This window comes from Lissotriton helveticus, chromosome 1_1 (assembly GCF_964261635.1).
Source record: "Lissotriton helveticus chromosome 1_1, aLisHel1.1, whole genome shotgun sequence".
Classification (NCBI taxonomy): domain Eukaryota; kingdom Metazoa; phylum Chordata; class Amphibia; order Caudata; family Salamandridae; genus Lissotriton; species Lissotriton helveticus.
In genome coordinates, this window is record NC_136057.1 from 849,917,764 (window position 1) to 849,931,936 (window position 14,173).

Genomic DNA, 14,173 nt, shown 5'->3' on the forward strand with positions numbered 1-14,173 from the left:
TACTATACTGGCTCAAATAAGGGAGTTGCTAACTGAATACAATGTAGTAACCGAGCAGGAAGTGTGCCATATGTCTAGTTGTTTGAAGGCAAGTGCCTATGTGGAGAGCGGTAGACCAGGTCGCACAATAGCTTGCAAAATAACGGAGCCCACTTCGCAAACACACATAGTGGAGATATTAGATAGGAACCAGGGACCATGCCACAACACACCAGGAATTGTCTCTGCATTTATGGACTGCCAAGGCTTTTGACGCCATACAATGGGGATACATGTTCATGATATTGCATCACATAGGTATGCCGCATGCCTTTCTGCAATGGATCAAACTTTCACATAACAGTCCAATAGCTAGAACCTGGATAAATAAATATATCTCTGATCCTGCTAGAATCTGTTGGGGCACCAGGCTAGGATGCCCATTGTCACTGATACTATTCTCTATTGCGCCAGCGACATGCTTTGGCGGCCCTGCGGTTTAGATTACGCCCTCTAGCCATCTCGCTATACGCGGACAACATGGTACTGTATGTGCGGAACCCAGAAATAAATTTGGCACCTCTCATACGCGAATATATTATATTTGAGCGATATTTAGGGCTTAGTATGAACTCGGACAAGTCGGATATTTTTCCACTCACATTGAACACTAACCTAAATGACATGGAATTCCCTCTTGTGTGGTGTGCAAAACCGGTTATTTATCTAGGTGTGTGGGTACACAGAGACCTTGGTTCGTGCGCACTACGGCCATGTGATCACGAAATGAACAGAACAAGTGTCTAGATGGATCAGATTACTCTTATCGCTGGCAGACCGTATCGCCATTATGAAGATGGTCATTCTGCCCAAATTTTTATATATGTTTATCAACATACTAATAACGCTGCCTGATGTATTTTTCAAAATGCTCAAGTCATTCATGATAAAACTGGCATGGGCTGTGTAGGAAACGGGCTATTTCGGGTAGGCTAAGGCTGACGCCAAAGCCAGGCCGAAACCACCATTCCAGTCAGGGCAAGGAAGTCACACGCCAAGATAACCCCTGCTCACCCTCTAGGTAGCTTGGCACGAGCAGTCTAGGCTAAACTCGGAGGCGATGTGTAAAGCATTTGCGTCAGCGCACAACAGCAACAACATACTAGGTACACCACAAAAGAGACTCCACACAAGGTTATATTAAAATAACTTTTGTATTGTCAAAACATATCAGATAGAAATTACACATGTACATTGTGCCAACTGGCACGGCAATATTCACAAGGGATTATTTACAAGACAGGGCCACTGTCTGAATCAACACTTTGCAGATATAGAAATACTTGTCAGTAATTAGAATAAAAGTATAGAAACTTCACTGTAACACAAAGTAACAGTTATAGATCACATCCAGTAACTACTGGGAACAGGTAAGTACCACCTACGCAACCCTAAACCCCTTAGGAGACTGTCACGCAGGGGACCAGGACCTCACTAGGACCACCTGTACTAAAAAGAACAACCCCCTAAGTATCACACAGCATTTAGGGGTCTAAGAAAGAACACATTACCCATGATGTATGAAACACATTCAGAGGAGTAGTAAAGGAAAACCACCTAAGTAGCACACAGCGTTTTAGGGGTCTAAGAAAGGACACATTACCCATGATGCATAAATATACATTCAGAGGAGTAGTCAAGAAAAACACATAATGCATAAACCTACACATTCAGCGGTGTTAAGAATAAAGCACATGATGCAATAAAATTACACTCAGAGGTACCAGAATAATACAGTAGCGCAATAGTCACATGATGTCTAAAAACATTCAGAGGTGCAGGGATAAGACAAGATGCAAGAAATCACATTCAGAGGTGCAAGAACCATACAATTGCGCAAAACCTACATAAGCCACCACCTGTGGCAGTCCCTAGGCCAACTGGCCTTGTTGGGGCTAGAACGCCCTGAGTCTCAATGTCAGGGGCCTAAACGATGCAGGGGCCCACTACTTGCTGGGCACCTGTGAAGCGCACAAAACCTAAACGGTGCAGCTGCCCACTAATTGCTGGGCAGCTGGGAGCTTCATACTGTGACAGGGTCCTTACTGACCCTCAGGCGCAAACTGCGCCCACGCTGGAGCCACACAGGCTCTACAAACACCTACGCCCACGTTGGAGCCACACAGGCTCTGGCATGACACTGCGCAACGTTGGAGCCACCCAGGCTCTGCCACCACACTGCGCCGAACGCGGGAGCCTTCTGGGGCTATTAAACAACCATGGTGCCTTCACTGGCACCAGCACTACACAAGCCCAGGAGGGGACGGGCATCGACAATATGCCCCGAGGTGTCCCAAGAGCCATCTAGACTCCTTGACCACATATGGCCTGCGTTGGAGCCTCTCAGGGCTCGTTGGGAAGTCACCCACTCCGTCGGTGTCCCACTCGGGGGGCTCAGAATTCCGACATGCCCCCTGCGCCTCCTGGGGCTCTCAAAATAAAATATGGGCGTTGGAGCCTCAGGATCGGTTGAAACCTGAGGGCGGCCCACTGTCAGCTGGGGCCGCCCTACCTCCACTCCCGCCCAGGTGCCGCTCTCCGGCACCAACAGCAGCTGCACGGAGCCCCCCCCAGCCCTTCCGACTCACCGGGCTCTCTTGGGCGGGCTCCTCCGGGCGGCGGCTTCTCTGCTGGGCGGTGGCTCACTCTCGCCGGCTGCGGTAGGGGCAGGCACCGACCATGTGCCTCGCGCCCCCTCCGCTCTGCTCACTCGGGGCTCCCTCAGCACACGGGAGCCCCAGCAGCCATTCTTCGGCACGCCTTCCTCCGCGCGGCAGCTCCGGTCACATGGGAGCCTCGCTGCTCCCGCGCCGGACCTCTCTCTCTCGGCAGGGCTCCCCCGGCACACGGGAGCCCTGTCAGCTGGCCGCCACGTTTCTCCGGGGCTCCCTCAGCCGAGAGGAGCCCCGTCTACCGCCGCCATCTCCCGCGCCTTCTTCGTCCTCTCCCCGCCGACTGCGGGGGGGGCGGGACTTCCGGCCGGCCACGCTGAGATTGGCCGGCCGGCCGACCACTTCCGGGTCGCTGCGGGCAGCGCAGCGGCCCTCCTCTTTAGGCAGGCAGGCGGGGAACCACGATCCGAGGGGTGGCACCCTCGATACAACCAGCCCCCATAAAAGTTGAAGCGCTATTAAGCGCTTGGGGCCAAGTAGCGCTGTGAAGACAAATAAAGCGCTCTCCAGCGCTTGGGGCAATAAAGCGCTCCAAAGCGCTAGAAAAATAGGCAAAGCGCTCCTAAGCGCTATTGACCAGCAAAGTCTTCCAAGCAATGCAGCAGGCAAGGGGACAGTCAGGAAGAGTCCCCCAGCAGTCCATCAGCCTCCAGGGGCTGGGCAGCGCCCGCCCCGGGTAGATTCCCGTCAGCAACAGAACAAGACAAGAACAACCTGGAAGGGAACACAGCCCCTTCTTATACACAGAAAAGGCTTTGAAGTCTTTTGAAGTCTTTGTGTGAGCGAGCCCTAAGCCCTGGGTGTATCTGGTTTCCCTCTCCTGTCATCCTCAGGTCAGAGGTGACAGTGGGCCATCCGGAGGGAGAGGCAGCAGGGTGGGCTGACAGGCACCGCCTGGTACCACCAGAGCTCTTCCCTCCCATCCGTGACAGCAGATGGGGGCCTTTCATCTATGGCTGACTCAGACCCCCTCCTCCAGGGCCCTGCAGACCCCGTCCTACTCAAAACAGACAGTCCATCCACCAGCAGGCCCAGGCACATCAGCCAATCACGTGCCAGCAGACTCACTACACAATTATGCCAACTTCTAAAAGTGGCGCTTCTAGACTAGACACAGCCATGCCGCATATACCATTCTGCAGCATTCCCTCTCACGAGTTCACACATATCAAACTCGACCCTGCACTCCCCATGCATCAGGAATCTACCATGGGCATACATATTCCCCATTCATTCCTATGGGAGGGCAGGTCACTCACCATCCATACACAGAGAGCACACGCACTTTACACTGTACCACAGTGAAAAAGTGCGCAGAGGCCTAAAATCACCAATCCAGGTTCCAAAAACAGGCTAGGAAAAAGCAAAAAGTCACGGGGTGAACCTGCCCAAAGGACCGGGTCCAACACATCCCCCTTCCAGCCAAAACGCAGGGTAGACCAATCACTACACTGATGGTCTTCAATGCTTTGGGCGACAAAACCACGGAAACGGGCCTGCAGGGCAGGGCCACCTTCCAGTTTTTCGCCACTCTGAACCCACAGGGATTTCTCTCAACAAAAGCTCTCTGACACAACTAGGATACCCCACTGGTACACACTAGTCATCCACAGCCAGGACCAGGCCCTAGGCCATCCAAAGATTACAGGTCCTAACCAATCCACAGAGTGGGGGCAGAAGCCCCTGGCACACGATAGCCAATCTCCACTCTCTCTCTCAGGGTAGCTACACTACCACTGATCCTACAACCTAGGGACCACACCCTCAGGCTGACTAGAGGTCATGGGCAAGCATGCCCCACCCTACCTCTACTCCTGTGTTCCCGCACCCTCACAGGGAAGCACTCACCAGAACACAACTCTCCTACCAGATCAGGACCTCACTCCGTCATTGGTCTACCACCTGGAAACTATTTCACTTCTGAGGTCCAAAGCACACAGCACAGTCCCTCTTCAAGCAGGTGGGGGGACACCGCACACAGCAAAGCCCCCTTTCCTCTACCTTAGTGGAAACAACAAACTGCAGGTGGGCCCCAGAACACACAGCAAGGGCAGCCCCCTCAGTCTCTTCAGCTGATCTACTTGGGTAGAGATTCCTCTTGACCTGGAAGCTACCTAATCTCCCAACCTAGGATTTAAACCCTCAAGTTGCACCGGGGTCAGAAGTACACCGTCCTTCTGCACCCCCTTCCAGTTCCACTATTACAGGCCCAGTATGTCTCATGCTAGACAGAGCACACGCCAGCGGCGTATCAGCGACACACTCTCCTCCAGTACTCCCTATCACAGGGTGATTCTCAGTATGTTCCAGGATAGACAGAGCACACGCTAGCAGCGTATCAGCAACACACTTTCCTCCCACCGGGGTCAGAAGTAAGGACACCGTCCCTCTGCACCCCCCTCCAGAGTTCTGCACCCTCCCACCTTGGAGCGGTACCCCTGGAAGCCAACAACCGGTCAGGACACTGATTACAGATGCCCTTCCCTCCAGGTCAGGCTGAACCTGAACCTGGCCTCCCCCCTCCTCGGGGAATGACCTCCAGAGGCCCTAAAAATGGTCAAGCACTCTAGACGGTCAAATGCCCAGCGAACCAGGACTTCTGCACCCTCCACTTAGGAGCGGTACTGCCAACACCAGGACCGCCGGAGTTCTGATTACAGACACTCCCCGTCCTCTAGACACAGGAAGATCCTCCTCAAATGACTTATAAGTACAGCCTAGGCCCCTGACCTGGCGCTCCCTTAGGGAACCCTCCAGGCCCTGAGATATGGTTTCGGGCCAACGTGGGACACACTGTCCCACACTCACACTCCGCCTCCACTGAGACAGGACGTGAGCCCATACACCCCTACCATCCTAATGGGACCTAGCTGGGCTACACATGAACCTCTTCACCTACACAGGATCATCAGATACACAAGCCACTACTTTAGAATCACTCCCTAATGTCGCTGCAGGACATCCAGCACACCGCCAGACATCCACCTTCTTGTCCAATGCCTCTGCAGGACGTCCTGCACACCACCAGAGGTACACCTCACGTGCAAGCTCCTTACAAAAAAACTCACACGAACTCCTCCAGTTCAAGACACCACTCATCCACACACTCCCCCTCCAGGCTGGTGAGACAGTTCCTCACTGCCTCTGACTCTCAACCTGTCACCCTCTTACTGAGCACCAGGCACCATACTCTGGGAACTGGGAATGGGACTACACGCACTGGACACATTTAAGCTGCCACCACTGGATCCTACCATACGGGGGAATCCAGACACACACACTACACTCAGGGAATAACCACCCTCCTGAGCAAGCAATTTCTCCTCCACCCTCCCTCTCTTCCATCTACCCACACAGGGACAGGAATAGGAGTTGGACACTGGACCCAGCAAGCGATTCCTAATCTATGGGAACCTCCCCTCTCTACTGGCGTCCCGCCTAGTCATTTTCTCTCACCTGCCACTAAACATAAAGCGCAGGAACACCATCTGAAAATGACACTCTTGAGGAAAAACAAAATCAAAAACAATAATCCCAAACATGTGACTATCTGAAAAACGCAGAGTTTTTGTAATGTAGCCAGTTGTTGCTATGGCACTGTGCAAATACAAGTCCAAATCCGCACCGCTGACCAACAATGTAGGAAACCGGCTATTTCGGGTAGGCTAAGGCTGACGCCAAAGCCAGGCCGAAACCACCATTCCAGTCAGGGCAAGGAAGTCACACGCCAAGATAACCCCTGCTCACCCTCTAGGTAGCTTGGCACGAGCAGTCTAGGCTAAACTCGGAGGCGATGTGTAAAGCATTTGCGTCAGCGCACAACAGCAACAACATACTAGGTACACCACAAAAGAGACTCCACACAAGGTTATATTAAAATAACTTTTGTATTGTCAAAACATATCAGATAGAAATTACACATGTACATTGTGCCAACTGGCACGGCAATATTCACAATGGATTATTTACAAGACAGGGCCACATGGGCCAATGTCTGAATCAACACTTTGCAGATATAGAAATACTTGTCAGTAATTAGAATAAAAGTATAGAAACTTCACTGTAACACAAAGTAACAGTTATAGATCACATCCAGTAACTACTGGGAACAGGTAAGTACCACCTACGCAACCCTAAACCCCTTAGGAGACTGTCACGCAGGGGACCAGGACCTCACTAGGACCACCTGTACTAAAAAGAACAACCCCCTAAGTATCACACAGCATTTAGGGGTCTAAGAAAGAACACATTACCCATGATGTATGAAACACATTCAGAGGAGTAGTAAAGGAAAACCACCTAAGTAGCACACAGCGTTTTAGGGGTCTAAGAAAGGACACATTACCCATGATGCATAAATATACATTCAGAGGAGTAGTCAAGAAAAACACATAATGCATAAACCTACACATTCAGCGGTGTTAAGAATAAAGCACATGATGCAATAAAATTACACTCAGAGGTACCAGAATAATACAGTAGCGCAATAGTCACATGATGTCTAAAAACATTCAGAGGTGCAGGGATAAGACATGATGCAAGAAATCACATTCAGAGGTGCAAGAACCATACAATTGCGCAAAACCTACATAAGCCACCACCTGTGGCAGTCCCTAGGCCAACTGGCCTTGTTGGGGCTAGAACGCCCTGAGTCTCAATGTCAGGGGCCTAAACGATGCAGGGGCCCACTACTTGCTGGGCACCTGTGAAGCGCACAAAACCTAAACGGTGCAGCTGCCCACTAATTGCTGGGCAGCTGGGAGCTTCATACTGTGACAGGGTCCTTACTGACCCTCAGGCGCAAACTGCGCCCACGCTGGAGCCACACAGGCTCTACAAACACCTACGCCCACGTTGGAGCCACACAGGCTCTGGCATGACACTGCGCAACGTTGGAGCCACCCAGGCTCTGCCACCACACTGCGCCGAACGCGGGAGCCTTCTGGGGCTATTAAACAACCATGGTGCCTTCACTGGCACCAGCACTACACAAGCCCAGGAGGGGACGGACATCGACAATATGCCCCGAGGTGTCCCAAGAGCCATCTAGACTCCTTGACCACATATGGCCTGCGTTGGAGCCTCTCAGGGCTCGTTGGGAAGTCACCCACTCCGTCGGTGTCCCACTCGGGGGGCTCAGAATTCCGACATGCCCCTGCGCCTCCTGGGGCTCTCAAAATAAAATATGGGCGTTGGAGCCTCAGGCTCCGTTGAAACCTGAGGGCGGCCCACTGTCAGCTGGGGCCGCCCTACCTCTACTCCCGCCCAGGTGCCGCTCTCCGGCACCAACAGCAGCTGCACGGAGCCCCCCCAGCCCTTCCGACTCACCGGGCTCTCTTGGGCGGGCTCCTCCGGGCGGCGGCTTCTCTGCTGGGCGGCGGCTCACTCTCGCCGGCTGCGGTAGGGGCAGGCACCGACCATGTGCCTCGCGCCCCCTCCGCTCTGCTCACTCGGGGCTCCCTCAGCACACGGGAGCCCCAGCAGCCATTCCTCGGCACGCCTTCCTCCGCGCGGCAGCTCCGGTCACATGGGAGCCTCACTGCTCCCGCGCCGGACCTCTCTCTCTCGGCAGGGCTCCCTCGGCACACGGGAGCCCTGTCAGCTGGCCGCCACGTTTCTCTGGGGCTCCCTCAGCCGAGAGGAGCCCCGTCCACCGCCGCCATCTCCCGCGCCTTCTTCGTCCTCTCCCCGCCGACTGCGGGGGGGCGGGACTTCCGGCCGGCCGCGCTGAGATTGGCCAGCCGGCCGACCACTTCCGGGTCGCTGCGGGCAGCGCAGCGGCCCTCCTCTTTAGGCAGGCAGGCGGGGAACCACGATCCGAGGGGTGGCACCCTCGATACAACCAGCCCCCATAAAAGTTGCAGCGCTATTAAGCGCTTGGGGCCAAGTAGCGCTGTGAAGACAAATAAAGCGCTCTCCAGCGCTTGGGGCAATAAAGCGCTAGAAAAATAGGCAAAGCGCTCCTAAGCGCTATTGACCAGCAAAGTCTTCCAAGCAATGCAGCAGGCAAGGGGACAGTCAGGAAGAGTCCCCCAGCAGTCCATCAGCCTCCAGGGGCTGGGCAGCGCCCGCCCCGGGTAGATTCCCGTCAGCAACAGAACAAGACAAGAACAACCTGGAAGGGAACACAGCCCCTTCTTATACACAGAAAAGGCTTTGAAGTCTTTTGAAGTCTTTGTGTGAGCGAGCCCTAAGCCCTGGGTGTATCTGGTTTCCCTCTCCTGTCAGCCTCAGGTCAGAGGTGACAGTGGGCCATCCGGAGGGAGAGGCAGCAGGGTGGGCTGACAGGCACCGCCTGGTACCACCAGAGCTCTTCCCTCCCATCCGTGACAGCAGATGGGGGCCTTTCATCTATGGCTGACTCAGACCCCCTCCTCCAGGGCCCTGCAGACCCCGTCCTACTCAAAACAGACAGTCCATCCACCAGCAGGCCCAGGCACATCAGCCAATCACGTGCCAGCAGACTCACTACACAATTATGCCAACTTCTAAAAGTGGTGCTTCTAGACTAGACACAGCCATGCCGCATATACCATTCTGCAGCATTCCCTCTCACGAGTTCACACATATCAAACTCGACCCTGCACTCCCCATGCATCAGGAATCTACCATGGGCATACATATTCCCCATTCATTCCTATGGGAGGGCAGGTCACTCACCAGCCATACACAGAGAGCACACGCACTTTACACTGTACCACAGTGAAAAAGTGCGCAGAGGCCTAAAATCACCAATCCAGGTTCCAAAAACAGGCTAGGAAAAAGCAAAAAGTCACGGGGTGAACCTGCCCAAAGGACCGGGTCCAACAGGCTGGTAAACAACCAAGATGTAGTAGGGACGTACTAACAAAACCGTATAAGCGGGGGGGGGGAGTTTGTGGACCTAGATATGAAATTATACTACCTATGCACACAGGCACAGTTGGCACACTTCTGGAACCACCCGGTCCGATACCTGCCACACTTAGCGGTCAAGAGTGAAGACCCTCATCCAGTGCCCCTCTCGGCCATCCTGCTACATAAGTGACCTGAGATTGCACGATCTGCGATAAATAATATATGCAGCATCTCAAGAGCATGGCGCAGAGTGAGAGTGACAGCAGGGCAAAACACTATTTATGTAGCAGCCCTACCGCTCACGGATCACCCAGACCTTTCGGTCACACACAAACCCCTTATAATGGCTATTTTGGCTAAAGCAGGACTAGCTACATTGGTGGATCCTGCCCAGATGGACAATTCTTATTGCTATATGCATTTACTTCTTAGCAGCCTCCAACTACGCTATCAATGTTCGTATATGCCGAACTTCAGGCCGCTATAAGGACAATGAATCCCCAATCCCCGGATGCACCAGCACCACTAACGGTGGTACAGGGGCTGTTGACATGCAGTTCATGGAAGGGCCTCATAACCAGACTATACAAGGCGTCGATTAAAGATAAACAGGATGGTCCGGGTGGCGCATTAGACAAATGGAACGCAGTGCTCGACACACCACTGACCACACAGACTTGAGAGGCTTGTGGTGAGTTAACAGGACGTCAAACAAATTACACCCCCAGTCAACTGTACAGATATGTACTTGGGGATGATTCTGTCTGGGTCAGATGTGGTAGAGCGGATGCTGACTTTATACAACTGGCCTGGCACAGCGCCTCTGTATATAACTTTTGGTCCAAGGTGGCTGCTATCCTGTCAGATATGGTGCTAGAGCGGGTGGAGTGTTACCCGCAGCGCAGCTGTGCCTGCTGGGACTGAGCGCAAGACTGCGGCCATGCAACCACAAGCTAGTGGCGGTCTCCACGCTTCTGGCCAAAAGACAAGTGGCAAGGCACTAGGGTGGCAGGGGGAGAAGTCTGCTCCTAAGGTAGATCAATGGTTGAACAATGTTGTATATTGCAGAGATCAGCTTGATATATATTCGGAGGAACTGCCTTCATCCTCCTGTCCTAAATATATGTTGGTGCCTGTAACTGCATATTTAATTGCACACCCGATTAGGTCATGATGGATAAGCTATGAGTATATAGACAGAAATGATATAGGTGGAAAGCAAAAGAACGAACTGTGGGATACCACAGCGAATAACAAATCCAGCTGTATAGACTAAAATAGGACTCATATGACTTGTCCTGCAATGTGCACTGCAGTAAATTGCTCTGTTTGTTATGTGTGCATTTGCCCCAAAATGCTGTATTTGAATAAAAAGCTGCAATAAAAAAAAAAATCATGGGAGTTCTCATCATTAAGACGGAAAGACCATCAGCATTGGAGTGGTCAGTCCCTGGACGGTGTTCCACTGTAAAGTCCATTCCCTGTAGGAAGATGGACCACTGTCAACAGTTAATATTCTTACTCCTCATATGCATTAACTGTCTGAGGGGTCTGTGGTCTGCCTGCCTGTGAGTCCCAAACAAGTATGGTCTCAGCTTCATCAGTGCCCAGACCACAGTAAAGCTTTCTCTTTCAATTTTACTCCGTTGGGTACCAGAACCACTGGACTGGACCAAGGACTGTCGGAGTACTGAATCACCGCTAGCTCCAACATTTTGGACACTTCATCGTTGATGTTGGCTTTCACTTTGTCAGTTATCCTGTAAATCGTGTTCTTCACAGGCATACTGTCCTGTGCCAATGTCATGGGTACACAGATGGGTGACCCTAGGGTTAATGAGAACTGAGCGGCAAACTGCCCCAGCAAGTGGCAACAGTCCCTCTGCTGTTCCGGGGGTCATGGTAGGGGAGAGGTTGACACCTTCCACTGAACCATCCTGGTACTTGGACAATAAGAGGTTGGGGAGAGGTTCACTCTCCTCCACTCCATCATTTGTCACCAGGAGCATGGAGACCTCAGACATTTTATAGTGGGGCTTGAAGCAATTGACATGCTGGACCCTTCAGGGATTTCTGGGGGTCATGAGATCTACCACATAGGTGACTCCACTTTGCACCCCTTCACTTCGTAGGACCCAGACCACCGGTCCTGTAGGGCCCGGGGCTCCACTGGCTCCATCACACACACTTTCTGGCAACTCTCAATTTCAACCAGATTGGCCTTCTGATAATGCCAAAGTTTTAAACCTGGCTGGCTTCCAAGTTATCCATCACCTTCTTCCAGATGTGCTTCATCTTGTGACCTGAGAGTTATCATGTAGCTACTGCATCCTAGGGTTGTACTTGGGAGATTGCTCCTACCCCTCCTTCACAAGGTTGAGAGGCCCTCTGATAGGGTAGCCATATTGAATCTCAAAGGGGTTGAACCCAACTCCATTCTGCGGTACCTCCCTGTTAGCAAGAAGGCATGTCAAGAGGATGTCCCATTTCCGCCTCGAGGGCTCAGACAGGGCCATAAACATGTCCTTACGGCTCTTGTTGAACCTCTTAATAAGCCCATTGGTCTGGGGGTGATAGGGTGAAGAGAACTTGTAGGTTATTCCACTCTCATCTCACATGAACTTCATGTAGGCTGACATGAAGTTGGTGCCCAACTCGTTCACCACTTCTTTGGGAAACCCACCAGGGGTAACAATCCCCATCAGGCCCCTGGCTACTGCAGGTGCAGTCACTGTCCTCGGAATTATGTCTTCTGGGTACCTTGTGGCGAGGTCCACCAACACAAGGATAAACCTGTTGCACAGGGCAGCTTGGAGTCTAGTAACCCAATATTTGTCAATGACCACTTTAGGAAGCTGGCTCTGTATATACTATACAAACGTAAGGCATAGGGTTAACAGAGTCCAGGGGATCCCCAGAGGTATAGCAGAGGCTAAATTAGCTAATCACTAACAGCTCTCTTTTTGGTAGTGTGGTCGAGCAGTTAGGTTATTAAGACGGTGTGCTAAGCATTTATTGTATTCACTCAATTAAGGCTGATGGCACACACTCAGACAGAACCCAGACCAATTGTGTAAGTACACAAAAGATATATTTAAGTTTTATTTCTAGAACCAAGCAGGACGTGGAACAGGTAAGTGAAACACACTCTAAAATGCAAGACTTTATAAGAAAATGTAGTTGTGATTGAATTTCCAATCGTTACAGGTTGTATTTGTTTCAAATACATAGAGATTACTTTTGGATTACATAGACTACTCAGGTGATATGCCTAGATATCACACTGTGGATCCTACAATACTAAGGTAAGTAAGACACTTTTTGGTTTAAGGTACGTTACTTAATGGTGCTCATAAAGCACACGTAAAATAAGGTAGCAACCTTTGTATAGCGCCAGTAGGATAAAACAATTCTCTTTGAAGAAATGGAAACAGAAATCTAAATGCTTTGTACTGTTTCTTTTTATTAGAATTACTTCATCCATAGATAATCACAGTAAACAGAGCTGTCAACATAAGATAATTACATGAATGTGAGATGATCTTGTGACATAAGTGCTCAGTGCTCAACAAGCGTACAATATATACAAGGTGGTTGCGGTTTTTATATAGCGGTGAGGGATAGGCCAGATACTGTTTGCATACCAAAGGCGCCTTTCTTTCGTTGTGTGGAGTCTTGGTTAGTCTGGGCCTTAAGTGAGCGTTGACGTTTCAACCCTAAATGTGCCCCAGTAGGTGGTCACGTCGGGTCTTCTTCAGGACAGTGTGTCTGGAGGGTAGGTGACAGCCTAAAATGTTAAGAGGAGGTGCATGTCAATGGAGTGAGGTTGCTGGTGTGCTCATACAGATGCTCCGGACATTATGGGCGATATTACTCACCCTAGGGTGGCCGGAGGTCTCTCAGCCAAGGTCAGGGGACACTCTAGGAAAGTTTAATGTCGGGTTCCAGCGGTAAATGATCTATATGAGTAAAATCAGTGATTCAGGAATCAGACCATGGGAAGTACTGTCTCTCTGAAAAAGTCTTCCCTTCGTGTGCAATTTCTCCCTAGCCTTAGATATTGCTGATAGAGCAAGTTGTCCCTTAGGTTGCGTGGGTGGTGGGACTCATATTTCAGCAGCGTGTTTCTTTCCGTAGGTTTCCTGTACAGATCACAATACAGGAGGCCCTCATCCACTCTGAATGTAAGGTCAAGGAAGTCGATGGTGTTCCTATTGTAAGTCATGGTAAATTGAATATCATTATTTCTTCTGTTGAGCCATAGACCAAACTCCTTCAGTTGATCCTCGGTGCCTGTCCAGATCATGTCCACGTTGTCTGTATATCTCTTCCATACTGCTATGCAGTCGATGAATGGATTATCGTGGCTGTATAGGTGTTCCTCCTCATAATCATCCATGTAGATATTTGCCAAGCTGGGAGCGTAAGTTGCGCCCATGGCTACTCCTTTGCACTGAAAGTAGAACTGTTTTCTGAAGATAAAGTCATTCTTCTTCATGGCAATTTCCAACAGGGCAGTTAGAAAGTCTGTCAGTATCCAATGTGGTTTGGGTCGTTTTTCCAGTGTAGACCGAACCACATCCAGCGCCTTGCCTTGCGGTATGGAAGTATATAGTGACGAGATA

The 14,173-nt window shown here is 51.2% G+C and overlaps 1 protein-coding gene across 2 annotated transcripts in view; it reads right to left on the reverse strand.

The window, feature by feature from the left end:
- Positions 1-14,173, reverse strand: part of CHPT1 (choline phosphotransferase 1) — a 448,829-nt gene that overhangs the window by 69,501 nt on the left and 365,155 nt on the right. The gene's annotated exons all lie outside the window — the stretch shown is intronic.